This window comes from Apium graveolens, chromosome 4 (assembly GCF_009905375.1).
Source record: "Apium graveolens cultivar Ventura chromosome 4, ASM990537v1, whole genome shotgun sequence".
NCBI lineage: Eukaryota > Viridiplantae > Streptophyta > Magnoliopsida > Apiales > Apiaceae > Apium > Apium graveolens.
The window spans coordinates 18,105,742-18,125,393 of NC_133650.1; positions in this window are offsets into that span (position 1 = coordinate 18,105,742).

Below are 19,652 nucleotides of genomic sequence, written 5' to 3' on the forward strand. Positions count from 1 at the left end.
AATTCTAAATCATAACCCATTGTTCACTTGATATCATAATCATGTTCACTTGATGATCATTATTCTCAGTTTTGTCATTGTGACTTGCTGAGCTAGTTAGCTCATTTGTGCGATGTTGTTTATATTCTTTCCAGTTAAAAAGGAACCAATTGGTAAAGAGGATCCCCAGTCCAGCACGAGAGCTAGGGGTTCAGGTTGAGAAAGCTGAGCTAGTAGGCTTCTTTTGGGATAATTTAAGTTTGTAAAAGTTTGTAATAATGTTTAATACTCAGTTTGAGTTTGAAATAGTTGGGATTTAAACGGTTTATAATATATTAGTGTGTTTGGCTTGTGTGCATACTTTAACCTGTTGCGGTCCGTGGTGGTTGGTAAGTAGGGTCACTGCATATATTATTATTATCTTATTATTGTTATAAGCAGGTTATAATTAAGGTGTGTGTGTGGACCCCAAACTTCTGACCCGGGTTTGGAGGGCGACACAGGAAGTATGATGAGGAAATAGAAATGTACATTCAAAGATATGAAGATCTTAAAGCAAAGGGTTGAGCAGAATTTTTAAGGATGGAAGATTTTTAAATGTCAAAGCTGGCACATTCTCAAAATTTAGGATTGATTTGATGAGTGGTTATCCAAAACCTGACAAACTCAATCTTGTAAAGGCTTTAAGAGGGACATCAATCATAGAGGAACTAGAAATTCTTGTATACCTAATGGACCTCATTAAAGAGGAAACTGGAGATACAGTATTTTTCTTATTATTGTATCTGTTAAAATCATAAAATCACCTAATGTATAAATGTTGTATTTGTGTCAATTTTTATGTGTTAGTCTAATTTTACATTGTAGCTTGGGGTTAGTCTTGTTAACATGCATGAATTTGTGATAAGAAATCTTCTCACAAATTGGGGGAGATTTTTGTGCAAGATATGTATGTACAATAACAAGACTAAGTCAAATTGACAACCCTAAGTAAGTTGTAGGGTAATCTAAGTTTGCATTTTATATTGTAACATTTAAGTCTGTAAAAATGTAAAATAGACTAGACTGGGGTATTTTTCTATAAACAGTTTCAAGCCTAAGAATAAAATCTGGAAGAAGATCATAAAGATCATGCCTCAGAGAAAGTGTGAAGAAGTTTGGATTTGAATAAATCTGTTTTAGGAAAAATATTTTAAGTCAAGATATCTACAAGTCACTGATTATGTGTTATAGAAAAGTCAATCGAGAACTCCGGAATGACTTATCGAGAAGTCAAGAAAAGCTGCTAGAGAACTCAGAGATATCGACAAGCTAAAATGAATACATGAAGATTGGAGATATCGACAAGTCATTTCTTTACTAGAGAACTCTGAGATATCGACAAGTCAAAATATCATTAAAGATCTCTGAGATATCGATAAGTTAAAATATCACTAGAGATCTCTGAGATATCAATAAGTCTATTTGTCACTAGAGAACTCAGAGACATCGATAAGCCAAAGTGAAGACATGCAGATGAGATATCTCGACAAGCCAAATTCTCTTATAGAGAACTCAGAGACCTCGATAAGTCAAACAACTATAGAGTTATTAAAGATCTCGATAAGTCATTATACTTATCGAGATGTCGAGTTCTTTACATGACTAACTGGAGATCTTGATGTAAAAGTTCAAGTACAGAATGCAGATCAATTTAACATCCAAGATTATCAATCAACAAACAAATCAATCACTGATTTGAAAAGTCTACAAAAGTAGCTTGAAGAGTACAAGATCAAAGGTCAAGATTAACTGGCAAAGTAAAGTCACAGGCGTGCAAGATTAGCAAAGATACAATAAGCCAGAAATAGAAAGATTTGGTTATCCAAAATGTAACACCCCCAGATCCGGGGTCGGGGATCCGGGTTGTCACGGTCTTTCTTTCCATAATATCACTTCACTTAATTAATAATAATAACCTTATGCTGTGACCCCACACTAACACACACCACAACCCGTTATAGTCTCAGAGATGAAATTTAAATAAGTACAAGTCTTTGAATCCACAATTTAAAAGTTATTACAACCCAAAATGATTACTTGATAAATTTACAGTTAATTGCCATTATCTGCCACAAGTTATAATTATACATAATTGATTCTCAAAAGTAGATGGTCTGATCTACAATAGATCTACCTCTGCAGCTATAGCAACTACAACATCAACAGGAAGACGCGGGACGCTTCCCACGCGCTTGCGCTGGGTCTGCTGGAGTCTGGCCATCTTTCCTAACTGTTGTTGTGTGATGAAGAAATAAAGCAAGGGTGAGCAGCAAGCCCACCAAAATAATATGTATAATTATTAACAATATATGAGCCTTCTCATAGCACTCATGAAAGTCTTGGTCAAAAGAAATGAACCAAGTTGATATCTTAATGCGATGAAGTCGCAAAAATATTCAGTATATATATATACATATATACTTTTCAAAATCTTTGGAAGTCCTCTTCCATGCATAATACACACAGAGTTCCAGTTTATAACTGTATATATAAAAAAAAATATCGTTGCAAGGTGATCTCATATATCTAACCTTGTCTCAACGTTTTTCCGAAAATCTTTGTCATTCATAAGACAATCATTAACTAGATATAAGTTTAAAAGATGAAGTTACAAGATACCCCAAAATACTTATATCTTTCCCAAATACTACTTGAACTACCCCCATTCAAGTTATAATCAGTTTCAAAGGTTCATCACATAGATGAGACTACAAGACAAGATTTGAATAGATTCAATCTTTGAATATCATTATAAATAATGAAGTTACGAGATACTTCACTAAGTCTCGATATATAAATATATTCATATATATCTCCCATACATTTCCTGAAAACCTCTGTCATGTAAAGTATGAACAGAGTTGCAATATCCAATGAATTTGGAAGGAAAAGAATTTTGGCATAAACCAGATATCTTGCTGATCAGGCAAAGATACCAATAAGTAACCTTTTCTACTGTAGATGGATGAATTCCTCACCGGTCATCACCCTGGCCGCATTAGGACCTCGCGCTAGACCGTTACCCGGCCACTCACGCGTTGATGGACTGCCACCCAGCCACTTACACTTTGATAGACCGTACCCCGGCCTGTCGCTTATGCCGACTCAATTAGATGGGCTTACTTCCCGAACGTTGGGTAAGTAATCAATTCATTTGTTTTCTCAAAACAGCAACCACGTTGCGAATGTAAAATGCACCACAGAACTGGATCCCCCAGGTTTTGAGCGAGTATTTAAATCCCCTTTGAAAGGAAGATCTTAAATATAAAAATGAGTCTTGGGGTCCACTCTAACTTTAAAAATCATTTTGAAGACTCGAAAACATTTTTAAGAATGTTTGGAGTACTGCTGATTTATGAAAATAAATCAGTCCCGATATATTAGAAAATATCTGAATATTATTATTTAAATAATATTCCCGTAAAGAATAATCTTTATAAAAATAATTGAAGTAGAAGTTTTAAAACTTATACTTGAAATGGATATTAAATAACCAAAGATATACTTATATGAAAGTACTATCTTTATTTGAATAATCGAAAATAAGTTTGATTATCGACACCTTATTCTTTAATAAAATAAAGAATATATCTCAGCAAATAATCGGAGTCATAGATCCTCAAATGAATATTCAAATAATATTCAATAAATAAAATAAGCTGAGTCATAAGCCCTCGTATAAATATTCGAAATAATATTCAATAATAAAATAAAGGAGTCATAAGTCCTCGGATGAATAATCGAAATAATATTCAATAATAAAATAAACTGAGTCATAAGCCCTCGAATGAATATTCAAATAATATTCAAATAATAAGATAAACTGAGTCATAAGCCCTCGAATGAATACTCAAATTAATATTCAATTAAGTAAAATAAAGGTATCGAATAAACCTTATTCGATCCATAGTTTTAAAAACTATATCCATATATATATAAATATATAAATATATATATATATATATAATATACTCGGGAACATCGACTCCCGGTTTTAGAAATATGTTTTCACCTTTGGGTCCCTATACTAAGGGTATATGCAAATTACTGCTATTCTCTAGCATAGGTATTATCAACTGAACCAACAGATATATATGGCAAGAATACGAAACAGGCATGCATATATATACCATATCAGCATGCTTCAATATATCGCAACATTTGCTAATTAACCAACATGCATCTATCGCAAGATAATGCATATACATATATACATCACAACAACAGTATAACGGATAGAAAACTTGCCTGAGCGACTGGGGGTTACGAATGGCTCGGGACGAGTCTGGTAACCTATAAACAACAAGTAAGTTGGAATTAAACCAAAGTCACTTGTAAATCTATACTTTAACTAACTTAGACTCTAACGCTTGTTTTGCGCTTACTGATTCTCTTAAGTCACTCGAGTACCCTCGGCTCCACCATTTTTAATAATTTAACCTTTACGAGTTTTAAGACGATTCCTTCGCGAGTGTCTTACCAACTTCCTAACACACTTACCATAAATGTTTCATACATTAATTAAACCTTTTTGGTCTTTAATCTATGTTTCGAAGTAAGGCGAGGGGAAAAGTTTCGTTCGCGAAACGCCGTTACTTGAAACGGTCGTTTCTCCTAAACCGTGCATCGGAATCGAACGAACTACATATCAAAACGAAGCTCGTAACATGAGCTATCTAAAAATGTCAGTGGTCATAATCTAGCAGGGGGTTCTCGGGTCCTAATGTTATGCACAAAAACAGTCCAAAGAAAATCGGACGTTACGACGGCTATGTTTACGCGATTACCAATGTTTAAACTACTCCAATTAACCACCAACCAACTCATAACCATCAATACAACAAAACTTCACCTAAACCATACCACATCAGTCCATAATCTCCAAGGTTTTCAACTCAAACAACCACAATCAAGACCTATGAACTATAATTAAGCTTCAATTACCAAAACACTTCCAAATCAAACCAAACTACTAATAATCACAATCCATGCTTCTCATTTCACAACACCAACCATTAAAATTACTAAAAAATAAAGTAAAGGCTAGGGTTTGAAGTTTATACCTTCCTTGGGAGGTGTTAAGTTGCTAGGAAGCCTTAGGGAGCCTCCTACAAGCTTGATCTTTCCAAAGAAATCAAGAACACAAAGTTAGGCTTTGAAGTTTCTAAAAGTCCGATTTAAAGAACTGTAAAAATGAGGGTCTTACCATGATTATTTGGACGAGACTTGTGAACAAGAGTTGTAGGTCATCTCAATACCTTTCCAATGAGCTATAGAACACAATATTTGAGTGAGAAATTAAGGAGATACAGTAGTTTTAGTGTGCTGGTTCTGTTTTGGCCGAGAGCATGAAGAACAATGCCTTGGTTTCTTTTTGATTTTGATGAAAAATGATTTGCTTGGCTTGGTTGGTTTGATTTTTGTGTTTGTTTTAGTAAATTACCTAGTTGCCCTTGATTTTGTGTGGTTAAAAAGCCACCACATCTCCTTCCTTCCCATGTCATGCTTGTGTCATCCTCATGATGTCATCCTCCCCTCCTTGTCCTCTTCTCATTGGTTGGGTGACATCATCCTCTCTAATCCCTTTGATTAACTTCCTAATTATTTGCCTAATGACCGCTGATCTGCTATACGGTTCGCTTAACTTTCGTTCTCGTTTATCGTTTGAAGGATCATACCCGGGATCTTATTACTTAGGTTCCCTTAACCTTTTTCAATACATTATATTCCTTTTTATGATCCTCTATTATAATCCTTTTTATCCTGTTACCTTATACTCAATTCTTTCCGTATCTATTGGATTTCCGGGAAAAATCAAAGTGTTCGGATTTGGATTCTGACGATCTTTACATACACTTATATCCCATATAAAGTACTAATAAAATCTCAGAATATCCATATCAGAACCCCTACATAGTGTGGCATGAAAAGTTTTCTCATTCAGCAAAAACACTATTCATAAGGGTTTCAAAAATTTCCAAAAATTGGGGTTATTACACAAAAGTAGGGTTTAGTACAAGCTAATGCATGCTGTGTAAAAACCAGTGTTTACTGTTCTATAAAGTAAACACTGGATGCTTTGTTTTAGTTGTAACAAATAGATCTGAAATTTCTTATAACTCTCAAGAGAGAAACTGAGTTCTTAACATACTAAGAACCCAGAAATTTGTAGCAAACACTAGCTTGATTTTAATATAAAATTAAGTGAGTTTTGAAAGATAATTGTGTTCATATGCATGTTTTAATCATTCTGTCAAAACACATTATCTCTACAACATAGACTACTTTGTTCACCATTATTAAAAAGTTCAAAAAGACATTAAAATCTTGAAAACACATTCCCCCCCTGTAATAACCCCAATTTTTGGGAAATTTTTGAAACCCTTATGAATAGTGTTTTTGCTGAATGAGAAAACTTTTCATGCCACACTACGTAGGGGTTCTGTTATTGATCTTCTGGGATATTATTAGTACTCTATGTGGTATATAAGTGTATGTAAAGATCGTCAGAATCCAATTTCCGAACACTTTGATTTTTCCCGGAAATCCACTAGATACGGAAAGAATTGAGAAAAAGGTAACAGAATAAAAAGGATTTAAATTAAAGGATTATAAGAGAGGATCATAAAAAGGAATATAATGTATTGAGAAAGGTTAAGGGAACCTAAGTAATAAGATCCCGGGTATGATCCCTCAAACGATAAACGAAAACGAAAGTTAAGCGAACCATATAACAGATCAGCGGTCATTAGGCAAACAATTAGGAAGTTAATCAAAGGGATTAGAGAGGATGATGTCACCCAACCAATGAGAAGAGGACAAGGAGGGGAGGATGACATCATGAGGATGATGCAAGCATGACATAAGAGGGAAGGAAATGTGGTGGAATATTAACCACACAAAGTCAAGGCTACAAAGGGAATTAACCAAAAAACAAGACAAAAAGCAACCAACCAAGCAAAACAAAACACAAAACACCAAACCTTCCATTTCTTCATGAAGCTCTCGGCTTCTTTCTTAAGAATTGGGAAGTCCAAGCTCCTCCACTTGCCATTTTACAAGGTAATTATCCTAGCTTCTCTTAGTTAAGTTACATACTTCCTAGAAATCTTAGCTTCAAAATCCTTTCCTAGCATTTCCTATAAATCATTCAAGAAGATGGTGAATAGTACTTTCTTGAAATTAATTTTTGTGTTCTTGATTTCTTTGAAAGAACAAGCTTGTAGGAGGTTAGATTAAGGCTTCCATGGGCATTCCAAGGACCTTTCATGGATTAAAAGCTTCAAGGAAGGTATAACTCTTCATGGTCTTAGTTTTAAGTTTTGTTGTTTAGATTTCCTAATGTTTAGATGATGGGTTAGTGTAATGGGTGTGTAATCATGTTTAGAGCTTGTTATGAGTAGTTTAGGTGGTGAGAGGCATGATTATTGTGTGTTTAGAGATTGGTTGATTTTGTGATATTTTTGGAGTTGGAAATCTTGGTTATTAGTTAATGAACTTAAGTAAACTCTTAGTTCATAATTGAGAAATAAGTATGAATTGGAAATATTGAATTGTTGGGGCTGTTGTAGTATGGTATGGATGGATGTTGGTTGTATGAATGATATGTGGTTGAATTGTGGTTGTTTTGAATTGGTTTAAAATTGGGAAATCGCGTAAACATAGCCGTCGTAATGTCCGATTTACTTTAGACTGCTTTTGTTCATAACATTAGGACCCGAGAACCCCCTGCTAGTTTATTACCACTGCCATTTTTAGATAGCTCATGTTACGAGCTTCGTTTTGATATGTAGTTCGTTCGATTCCGATGCACGGTTTAGGAGAAACGACCGTTTCAAGTAACGGCGTTTCGCGAACGAACTTTTCCCCTCGCCTTACTTTGAAACATAGGTTAAAGACCAAAAAGGGTTAATTAATGTATGAAACATTTATGGTAAGTGTGTTAGGCAGTTGGTAAGACACTCGCGAAGGAATCGCTTTAAAACTCGTAAAGGTTAAATTATTAAAAATGGTGGAGCCGAGGGTACCCGAGTGACTTAAGCGAATCAGTGAGCGCAAAACAAGCGTTAGAGTCTAAGTTAGTTAAAGTATAGATTTACAAGTGACTTTGGTTTAATTCCAACTTACTTGTTGTTTATAGGTTACCAGACTCGTCCCGAGCCATTCGTAACCCCAGTCGCTCAGGCAAGTTTTCTACCAGTTATACTGTTGTTGTGATGTAAATATATGTATATGCATTATCTTGTGATATTGCATGATTGTTATTAGCAAATTTTGCGATATATTGGAGCATGCTAATATGGTATATATGCATGTCTGTTTTGTAATCTGGTTATCTATCTGTTGATTTCAATGCTTATAGTTGCATAATACCTATGCTAGAAATAAGCAAGTAGTTGCGTATACCCTTAGTATAGGGGATAAAAGGTGAACATATTTCTAAACCGGGAGTCGATGTTCCCGAGTATATTATATATATATATATATATTTATTTATTTATATATATATATATGGATATAGTTTTTAAAACTATTAATCGAATAAGGTTTATTCGATAACTTTAACTTTATTTTATTATTGAATATTATTTTGAATATTATTCGAAGGCGTATGACTCCTTTATATTAAATGAATATTATTTTGAATATTCATTCGAGGACTTATGACTCCTTTTACTTTATTAATGAATATTATTTTGAATATTCATTCGGGGACTTATGACTCCTTTTATTTATTTATCTGAATATTATTTGAATATTCATTCGAGGGCTTATGACTCTTTTATATTATTTATTGAATATTATTTGAATATTCATTCGAGGGCTTATGACTCAGTTTATATTATTTTATGAATATTATTTGAATATTCATTTGAGGATCTATGACTCCGATTATTTGCTGAGGTATATTCTTTATTTTATTAAAGAATAAGGTGTCAATAATCAAACTTATTTTCGATTATTCAAATAAAGATAATACTTTCATATAAGTATATCTTTGGTTATTTAATACTCGTTTCATGTATAAGTTTTAATACTTCTACTTCAATTATTTTTATAAAGATTATTCTTTATGGGAATATTATTTAAATAATAATATTCAGTCTTTTTCTAAATATTCTGGGGACTGATTTACTTCATTAAATCAGCTTTACTCCAAACACTCTATAAAGTGTTTTCGAGTCTTCAAAATGATTTTTAAAGTCAGAGCGGATCCCAAAACTCATTTTTATATTTAAGATCTTCCTTTTTAAGGGGATTTAAATACTCGCTCAAAACCTGGGGAATCCGGCTCTGTGGTGTATTTTATATTCACAACGAGGTTGCAGTTTTGGTAAATAAATTGATTACTTGCCCAATGTTCGGGAAGTAAGCCCATCTAATTGAGTCGGCATAAGCGACAGGCCGGGGTACGGTCTATTATTGTGTAAGTGGCTGGGTGGCAGTCCATCAACGCGTAAGAGGCCGGGTGGCGGTCCAGCACAAGGTCCTTATGAGGCCAGGGTGATGACCGGTGGGGGATTCATCCATCTACTAGTAGAAAAGGTTACTTATTGGTATCTTTGCCTGATCAGCAAGATATCTGGTTTATGCCAAAATTCTTTTCCTTCCAAATTTATTGGATATTGCAACTCTGTTCATACTTTACATGACAGAGGTTTTCAGGAAATGTATAAAGAAGATGTATATGTGGATATATATATATATATATCAGAACTTAATGAAGTATATCCTAACTTCATTTCCTTTAATAATATTTCAAAGATTGAATCTATTCAAGTCTTATCTTGTGGTCTCATCAGTGGGATGAACTTTTGAAACTAATTATAACTTGAACGGTGGTAGTTCAAGTAGTATTTGGGAAAGATATAAGTATATTGGGGTATCTTGTAACTTCATCTTTTAAACTTATATCTAATTAATAATTATCTTATGAATGACAAAGATTTTCAGAAAAACGTTGAGACAAGGTTAGATATATGAGATCACCTTGCAACGATATTTTTTTTATATACAGTTATACACTAGGACTTTGTGTATATTCTGCATGGAAGAGGACTTCCAATATTTTGAAAAGTATATATGTATATATACTGAATATTTTGCGACTTCATCGCATTAAGATATCAAACTTGGTTCATTTCTTTTGACCAAGACTTTCATGAGTATTATGAGTAGGCTCATATATTGTAAATCATTATACATATTATTTTGGTGGGCTTGCTGCTCACCCTTGCTTTCTTCTTTCATCACACAACAACAGTTAGGAAAGATGGCCAGACTCCAGCAGACCCAGCGCAAGCGCGTGGGAAGCGTCTCGCGTCTTCCCGTTGATGTTGTAGCTGCTATAGCTGCAGAGGTAGATCTATTGTAGATCAGACCATCTACTTTTAAGAATCAATTATGTATAATTATAACTTGTGGCAGATAATGGCAATTAACTGTAAATTTATCAAGTAATCATTTTGGGTTGTAATAACTTTTAAATTGTGGATTCAAAGACTTGTACTTATTTAAATTTCATCTCTGAGACTATAACGGGTTGTGGTGTGTGTTAGTGTGGGGTCACAGCATAAGGTTATTTATTATTAATTAAGTGAAGTGATATTGTGGAAAGAAAGACCGTGACGACCCGGATCCCCGACCCCGGATCTGGGGGTGTTACAGAAATGGTATCAGAGCTAAGCGTTATAAACCTCAGAGATGATGGGACGTTAAGATAATAAGTTCACTAAGATAATAAGAACTCTTGCCAAGTTCATAGTCGGACTACCTAACGTAGTACTGACAGTTAAAACCCTTATGGGAACCCTTATAAATGTAGCGATAGAAGCGTAGTTCGTTATCGTATATGGTAGCGGGACTCTGAACCCTGAAGTTGAGGAACATCAACACGATGATGTTTTATTATTTATTGGGGATCAGATTATGGATCCGATAGAGCGTCCTAACGCGGGACCGGATGATGTTGATATTGAGGATGTAGCGGTTGAGGATGTTGTCCTAGAAGGGATAGTTGCTGAGAAGGATCCCATGGAGGATCCTGACAAGAATGAATAAAGGACCACTGATGAATTGATGACCATGGTTAGGTCGACTACCAGAGGTAGGATTGGTCAGTCACTACCGGAGGTTCGTTCAAGTTGTAAAGATAGTAGCCCCTTTAACGCGGCTTACTCGTAAGACTGAGAAGTTCGAATGGACAGAGAAATACGAGAACAGCTTTCAAGAACTGAAGCAGAGGTTGGTGATGGCCCCTATGCTGGCGTTGCCGGATGGAAAAGGAGATTTTGTGAAGTGTAGTGACGCTTCGCACAAGGGCTTAGGGTGCGTGCTTATGCAGCACGATAAGGTAATCGCGTACATGTCAAGACAATTAAGGTAATATGAAATTCGATATCCCCGCTCATGAGCTTAGGCTTGTGGCAATAGTTTACCCTAAAGATTGGAGGCACTACTTGTATGGAGAGAAGTGCGAGAATTACCTAAGCCATAAGTGCTCTAGTACATTTTCACGTAGAAAGAGCTCAACATATGCCAGAGGAGGCAGTTAGAGCTAATCAAGAATAATGATTGGGAGATTCTTTATCATGCGGGGAAAGCCAATATGGTGGCTGATGCCCTTAGTAAAAAGGAGAGACTCAAGATGATAATGTCTTTTGGAGAGTTTATAAGAGATTTTGAGAAAATGGAAATAGAAGTGAAGGTAACCGGAGCCGGTACCGAAAAGCTGTTTGAGATTGCAATACAGCCCGAATTATTGGAAAAGATCATATTGTGCCAGAAAAAGTTATGAATGAAGGCAGAGAGCCAAAAAAAAAATTAGATAAGAGGTTAATACCGAGAAAGATGAGAAGGGAATAATGAGGTATTCCTATAGAATTTGGGTTCCGAAAGTTCAAGAGCGTAGGGATGAGAACTTAGATGAGAGCCATAGTTTGAGGAATAAGATTTAGAGCAAACCCTGAGCGTGATAGTCAGGGAGGTCGCCATCAAGATAGAAGGAACCCATGACATAATGGAGTGGAAAATGAGGATTTTAAATTAAAAGATGACCCCAATTATGGGGAGTAGGATGAAACATTTCATACTAAGGAAACAGAAAGTCGAGTAAGGAAAGGAGACCCGAGACGGTACTCCTATACAGCAATTCATGGACCTGTCTAGACAGAACTTAGACTATTATCCCCAACCACCACCTTGAGGAAACAATGCGGTGAGAAATTCTTTCAAGACGTTTAAGTTGCTAAGCTCTCAGAGTTCCAGGGAACAAGCTGACCCAGTCGAGGCAAGAGCCTGGCTAAAGGAAATATAGGAATCATTTGAGATTCTAAATGATTGATGAACCACAAAAGACTGTTTTTGTCACTTACCCTCCTAAGAGAGAGACCACCCGCTGGTGAAAGACCAAGAAAGGTACGGAGCCAGAGGTTATGATAAACTGATTAAAGTTCAGCCAATTGTTTTCGGGAAAGTAATTCCCAAGGTTATGGAGAGAGTGTAAAAGCTTTAGAGCCAGAACAAAGGCAGACGAGTATGATGAATTGTGAATTTAAGTTGTAAAAGTTGTCAAGATTCGTTCTAAGGACACGAATCCAGAATGACGGGATGTTTGAAATCAATGCTTATGTTGTGTTGGTTCATGAAATAATGATAAGAGAAAGGGAAATAAAAAGGAACTGAAGTGGAAAGGGATATAAAGGCAAAAGAGTTTGAGGTATGATAAGGGAGTCGGGTATGAGGAAACCCTAAAGACTCATAGCAATAGAAATAGAAAAGTATGTAATCGTCAGGATGATGATGATCCACCATGAGTTAAAATTGATGGTTGAAGGCATAAGAGATACATATATTGTACCCCCCTTTAAGTTGGGAGGATTCGAGGAAACCTTGAAATAGTTCGAAGGATAAATAATGAGACGCGGATAGACTGAGGAGACAAGGAAGTAAGAAATTAGGAAAAATTGGATGAAGGAAGTGACCTTCAAGAATGTGAAGTGTAAGACCGGTGGCTTGATATCCAGAAAGGGAGACGCCAGGTATGAAAGATATCCCAACATTGAGGTGACTGTTGAGATAAACAACAAAAGTAAATAAGGAATTATTAAGAAGAAGTTCACGTTGAACATGACCAATATCTTTCAGAAGCTCCATGTTATCATTACCAAATCAGGAAAGAAAAGCGGATGACCATTGTTATCTTTTTGAGGCCATATGGATTGACCTCAATTTGAATAAGGATGCTATTATGAAGTTAGGTATAGACTATCGAGGTGGGAATGATGAATAAGATAATCTATCAAGGATATATGAATTGATTTATCCATGGAAGGATGCATGTACCTTTTTAAAGGTGGAATTAAGAATAGAACATCGGTAACTTAAAATGAATCCTAGGGGAATGCATAAAGGTTGGCATTTCACCCTTAATAGGGATAGTATGAGTTTTGACAGTATGAATTGGAAAGGATTAAGGTAATAATAACCTTTAAGGATCAGTGGAGAAATTTTTCAGAAGTATATAGACAATGGTTCTAGTATTAGTAAATGGTATTTTGATATGCCCTGTATATAGGGAATACAGGAGGAACGATTGAACGATAACCTTAGAGGTTTTACAAGGAGAAAGGAAATATTCGAAGTTCTCAAGAATAAAAATGTTGATAAAGGAAATATGACATAATTATAATGTTGCCAAGTGAGGCACGTGCTAAACCACGAGAAAGTATGGATCGAACCAGTAATGGTCGAAATTGTTCAGGGCAATTAGGACTTAAGATAAAAGATGTTCTAATTATGATTGAGCGTCAGTCATGACAGTGAATAACCTCTAAAGACTGAGGCAACAACTTATGGAAAAATGGTGATTTTTTTTTTACTTATCAGATGTTAAGGAAAACATCTTCACATAAGCTGTGATTGAAATGAGGTAGAAAATTTAGTTGAAGGTGGTTAAAAGACATTGATTATAAGGAACTATTACTATCAGGGAAGGCCAAAGAGGTGGCCAACACTTTAAAGATAAGAGGATAATTATAGGCGCTTATGCCAAAGGAATACAGTAATGATGGTTAAAACTGTGAAGGTTGTATTGTGGTTTGGAAGATTGACATTCCTTCTGATGACTGTGCAATACCCAACCGTAATAGTAGTTCGGTAAAGGTTTAATTCGTATAATCGCCAGGAGCGGGCTATCTATCTTAGAAGGTACCATCTTGAGAATGAGCCAGGACTATATTTCAAAAAGGACTAAACAAACCTTTGAGTTAAGTCTTCTATTGAAGGTATATGATTAAGAATGGTATTAACCTGCTATCGTTGCTTTGAGCAAAACTCTTCTGCAAATTTTATCTGCTTCATGTCATGTATGTATGTCAGAATCAGGAGTGTACTCCATGAATCATGAATGGTGATTATGATTCTCCTTAGAAGGATTTGATACGATATGTATGGACTCCGTATGGTTAGCTATTAAGACTTCATGGAAAATGAATGACTACAGTAGGTCAGTGATGGACCATAGTAAGGCAGCAATGATTCTGCGAGTATTGAGCTGAATACAACCGTGAGAGTTGTATTGGAATGGGTGTTGAGATTGTGTACCACTAATCGGGTCGTGGTAGTGTATAAGTTATCATTGATAGACTAATTAAGTAGAGTATCTACCTAGTGAATAATTATTCTTTCTTATCAATAGAGAGTCGTATTATTATACGAGGAAGGTTGCGGTGCAAGCATAGAATTCTAGTAACGATGATGTCTAGAATGAGATCCCAGGTTCGATTTTCGATATCGAGGGAGTTTCAAAGGTAATTGTGTATAAGCTAGAGGAAGTGCATGGGTCCATAGAATGATGGACGGAATAGCAAATATTTAAGCATGTGAAATGCGATGCGATAATACTCGATGTTGATATAAATACATATATGTTTTGTTCTCCTATGACAAACCTCTATAGTTCAGAGGTAGATTCCAAGCCAGATATTTTATGGCAATATTTTTTTTACATATATATACAATTCTCTTCAGTTCGCTCTTTTCTCTTCTTTTCATTTCATTCATGTAAGCTAAGAAGAACAACCCTTCTAGAAGGGGAGGTATTGCCGAATGACTATCTATCTTTGTGATAGAAGCCTAGTAGGATACCACATGTTGTTTAATTGCTTGTCAAGTACTAAAGGCTGGCCACCTTCTGTACTAACTATGCGATATAACAAGTGTTCATGATCATAGTGATCTCTCAACAAATTCCTTTACTTCTATTTGATTGATCAAATTTTGGAAAATAGAAACAACTGAAAAAGGAGTAATAAAGTGGTGGTAGTATGCGGAATGGGAACACATTCGTGATACTAAGGTTGACGTGGTTATTAAAAGGTTATAGAACGCTAACGAGCAAAAGTATAACCAGTATAATATTAGGAACGGAAGGTAGTAGCGATTACGAACTGAAAAAGAATGGGTATTAAGAAGCAAAAGCTATAATGCTAGAAGCTATAATGAGAGTCTGTGCAATAGACTTGAAAGGAATTGGAATGATCACTTAATGCAGATTGAGTTATCTTACGACAATAGATCATATGTCATTATCGAGATGTCGCCTTATGAGATCCTTGAGGGAAGATAATGTCGATCTCCCTTATGTTAGGATGAAGTTGTAGAGCGCAAGATGCTCGGACCCGCAGTAGTCCAAAGGACCAAGGATATGATAGATCTAATCAGAGGACGGCTGGTAGTAGCCCAAGATGGACATGATAAGTATGTTGATTTGACACGAAAGGATAAAGAGTATGAAATAGAGGACCTAGTAATGTTATAGGTATCCCTTGGAAAGGATTGATGAGGTTCGGAAAGAAAGGAAAGCTAAGTCTTTAATTTGTTGGACCCTTGGATATATTAAGACGTTTGGGAAGTTAGCATATGAGCTAGCCCTAACCCAGAACATGTAGCAGGTCGTAACGTGTTTCACGTATCAATGTTAAGGAAGTGTAATTCAGATGCCAGATAAATAGAGGCATATGAGCGCATAGATATGCAACCCGACGTAACCTATATGGAGCAACCAGGAAAGGTTATAGAGTGAAAAGGAACAAGTGCTTAGGAGAAGGATTATCAAACTAGGCAGAGTTTGATGGTAGAACCACAATGTGGGAAAATTGACTTGAGAGTTAGAAAGTGCAATATTAAGAAGGTATCCCCATTTGTTTTCTATCTGATTCCGGGACGGAATCCTTTTAAGGAGGGGAGACTGTAATAACCCCAATTTTCGGGAAATTTTTGAAACCCTTATGAATAGTGTTTTTGCTGAATGAGAAAACTTTTCATGCCACACTACGTAGGGGTTCTGTTATTGATCTTCTGGGATATTATTAGTACTCTATGTGGTATATAAGTGTATGTAAAGATCGTCAGAATCCAATTTCCGAACACTTTGATTTTTCCCGGAAATCCACTAGATACGGAAAGAATTGAGAAAAAGGTAACAGAATAAAAAGGATTTAAATTAAAGGATTATAAGAGAGGATCATAAAAAGGAATATAATGTATTGAGAAAGGTTAAGGGAACCTAAGTAATAAGATCCCGGGTATGATCCCTCAAACGATAAACGAAAACGAAAGTTAAGCGAACCGTATAACAGATCAGCGGTCATTAGGCAAACAATTAGGAAGTTAATCAAAGGGATTAGAGAGGATGATGTCACCCAACCAATGAGAAGAGGACAAGGAGGGGAGGATGACATCATGAGGATGATGCAAGCATGACATAAGAGGGAAGGAAATGTGGTGGAATATTAACCACACAAAGTCAAGGCTACAAAGGGAATTAACCAAAAAACAAGACAAAAAGCAACCAACCAAGCAAAACAAAACACAAAACACCAAACCTTCCATTTCTTCATGAAGCTCTCGGCTTCTTTCTTAAGAATTGGGAAGTCCAAGCTCCTCCACTTGCCATTTTACAAGGTAATTATCCTAGCTTCTCTTAGTTAAGTTACATACTTCCTAGAAATCTTAGCTTCAAAATCCTTTCCTAGCATTTCCTATAAATCATTCAAGAAGATGGTGAATAGTACTTTCTTGAAATTAATTTTTGTGTTCTTGATTTCTTTGAAAGAACAAGCTTGTAGGAGGTTAGATTAAGGCTTCCATGGGCATTCCAAGGACCTTTCATGGATTAAAAGCTTCAAGGAAGGTATAACTCTTCATGGTCTTAGTTTTAAGTTTTGTTGTTTAGATTTCCTAATGTTTAGATGATGGGTTAGTGTAATGGGTGTGTAATCATGTTTAGAGCTTGTTATGAGTAGTTTAGGTGGTGAGAGGCATGATTATTGTGTGTTTAGAGATTGGTTGATTTTGTGATATTTTTGGAGTTGGAAATCTTGGTTATTAGTTAATGAACTTAAGTAAACTCTTAGTTCATAATTGAGAAATAAGTATGAATTGGAAATATTGAATTGTTGGGGCTGTTGTAGTATGGTATGGATGGATGTTGGTTGTATGAATGATATGTGGTTGAATTGTGGTTGTTTTGAATTGGTTTAAAATTGGGAAATCGCGTAAACATAGCCGTCGTAATGTCCGATTTACTTTAGACTGCTTTTGTTCATAACATTAGGACCCGAGAACCCCCTGCTAGTTTATTACCACTGCCATTTTTAGATAGCTCATGTTACGAGCTTCGTTTTGATATGTAGTTCGTTCGATTCCGATGCACGGTTTAGGAGAAACGACCGTTTCAAGTAACGGCGTTTCGCGAACGAACTTTTCCCCTCGCCTTACTTTGAAACATAGGTTAAAGACCAAAAAGGGTTAATTAATGTATGAAACATTTATGGTAAGTGTGTTAGGCAGTTGGTAAGACACTCGCGAAGGAATCGCTTTAAAACTCGTAAAGGTTAAATTATTAAAAATGGTGGAGCCGAGGGTACCCGAGTGACTTAAGCGAATCAGTGAGCGCAAAACAAGCGTTAGAGTCTAAGTTAGTTAAAGTATAGATTTACAAGTGACTTTGGTTTAATTCCAACTTACTTGTTGTTTATAGGTTACCAGACTCGTCCCGAGCCATTCGTAACCCCAGTCGCTCAGGCAAGTTTTCTACCAGTTATACTGTTGTTGTGATGTAAATATATGTATATGCATTATCTTGTGATATTGCATGATTGTTATTAGCAAATTTTGCGATATATTGGAGCATGCTAATATGGTATATATGCATGTCTGTTTCGTAATCTGGTTATCTATCTGTTGATTTCAATGCTTATAGTTGCATAATACCTATGCTAGAAATAAGCAAGTAGTTGCGTATACCCTTAGTATAGGGGATAAAAGGTGAACATATTTCTAAACCGGGAGTCGATGTTCCCGAGTATATTATATATATATATATATATTTATTTATATATATATATATGGATATAGTTTTTAAAACTATTAATCGAATAAGGTTTATTCGATAACTTTAACTTTATTTTATTATTGAATATTATTTTGAATATTATTCGAAGGCGTATGACTCCTTTATATTAAATGAATATTATTTTGAATATTCATTCGAGGACTTATGACTCCTTTTACTTTATTAATGAATATTATTTTGAATATTCATTCGGGGACTTATGACTCCTTTTATTTATTTATCTGAATATTATTTGAATATTCATTCGAGGGCTTATGACTCTTTTATATTATTTATTGAATATTATTTGAATATTCATTCGAGGGCTTATGACTCAGTTTATATTATTTTATGAATATTATTTGAATATTCATTTGAGGATCTATGACTCCGATTATTTGCTGAGGTATATTCTTTATTTTATTAAAGAATAAGGTGTCAATAATCAAACTTATTTTCGATTATTCAAATAAAGATAATACTTTCATATAAGTATATCTTTGGTTATTTAATACTCGTTTCAAGTATAAGTTTTAATACTTCTACTTCAATTATTTTTATAAAGATTATTCTTTATGGGAATATTATTTAAATAATAATATTCAGTCTTTTTCTAAATATTCTGGGGACTGATTTACTTCATTAAATCAGCTTTACTCCAAACACTCTATAAAGTGTTTTCGAGTCTTCAAAATGATTTTTAAAGTCAGAGCGGATCCCAAAACTCATTTTTATATTTAAGATCTTCCTTTTTAAGGGGATTTAAATACTCGCTCAAAACCTGGGGAATCCGGCTCTGTGGTGTATTTTATATTCGCAACGAGGTTGCAGTTTTGGTAAATAAATTGATTACTTGCCCAATATTCGGGAAGTAAGCCCATCTAATTGAGTCGGCATAAGCGACAGGCCGGGGTACGGTCTATTATTGTGTAAGTGGCTGGGTGGCAGTCCATCAACGCGTAAGAGGCCGGGTGGCGGTCCAGCACAAGGTCCTTATGAGGCCAGGGTGATGACCGGTGGGGGATTCATCCATCTACTAGTAGAAAAGGTTACTTATTGGTATCTTTGCCTGATCAGCAAGATATCTGGTTTATGCCAAAATTCTTTTCCTTCCAAATTTATTGGATATTGCAACTCTGTTCATACTTTACATGACAGAGGTTTTCAGGAAATGTATAAAGAAGATGTATATGTGGATATATATATATATATATCAGAACTTAATGAAGTATAT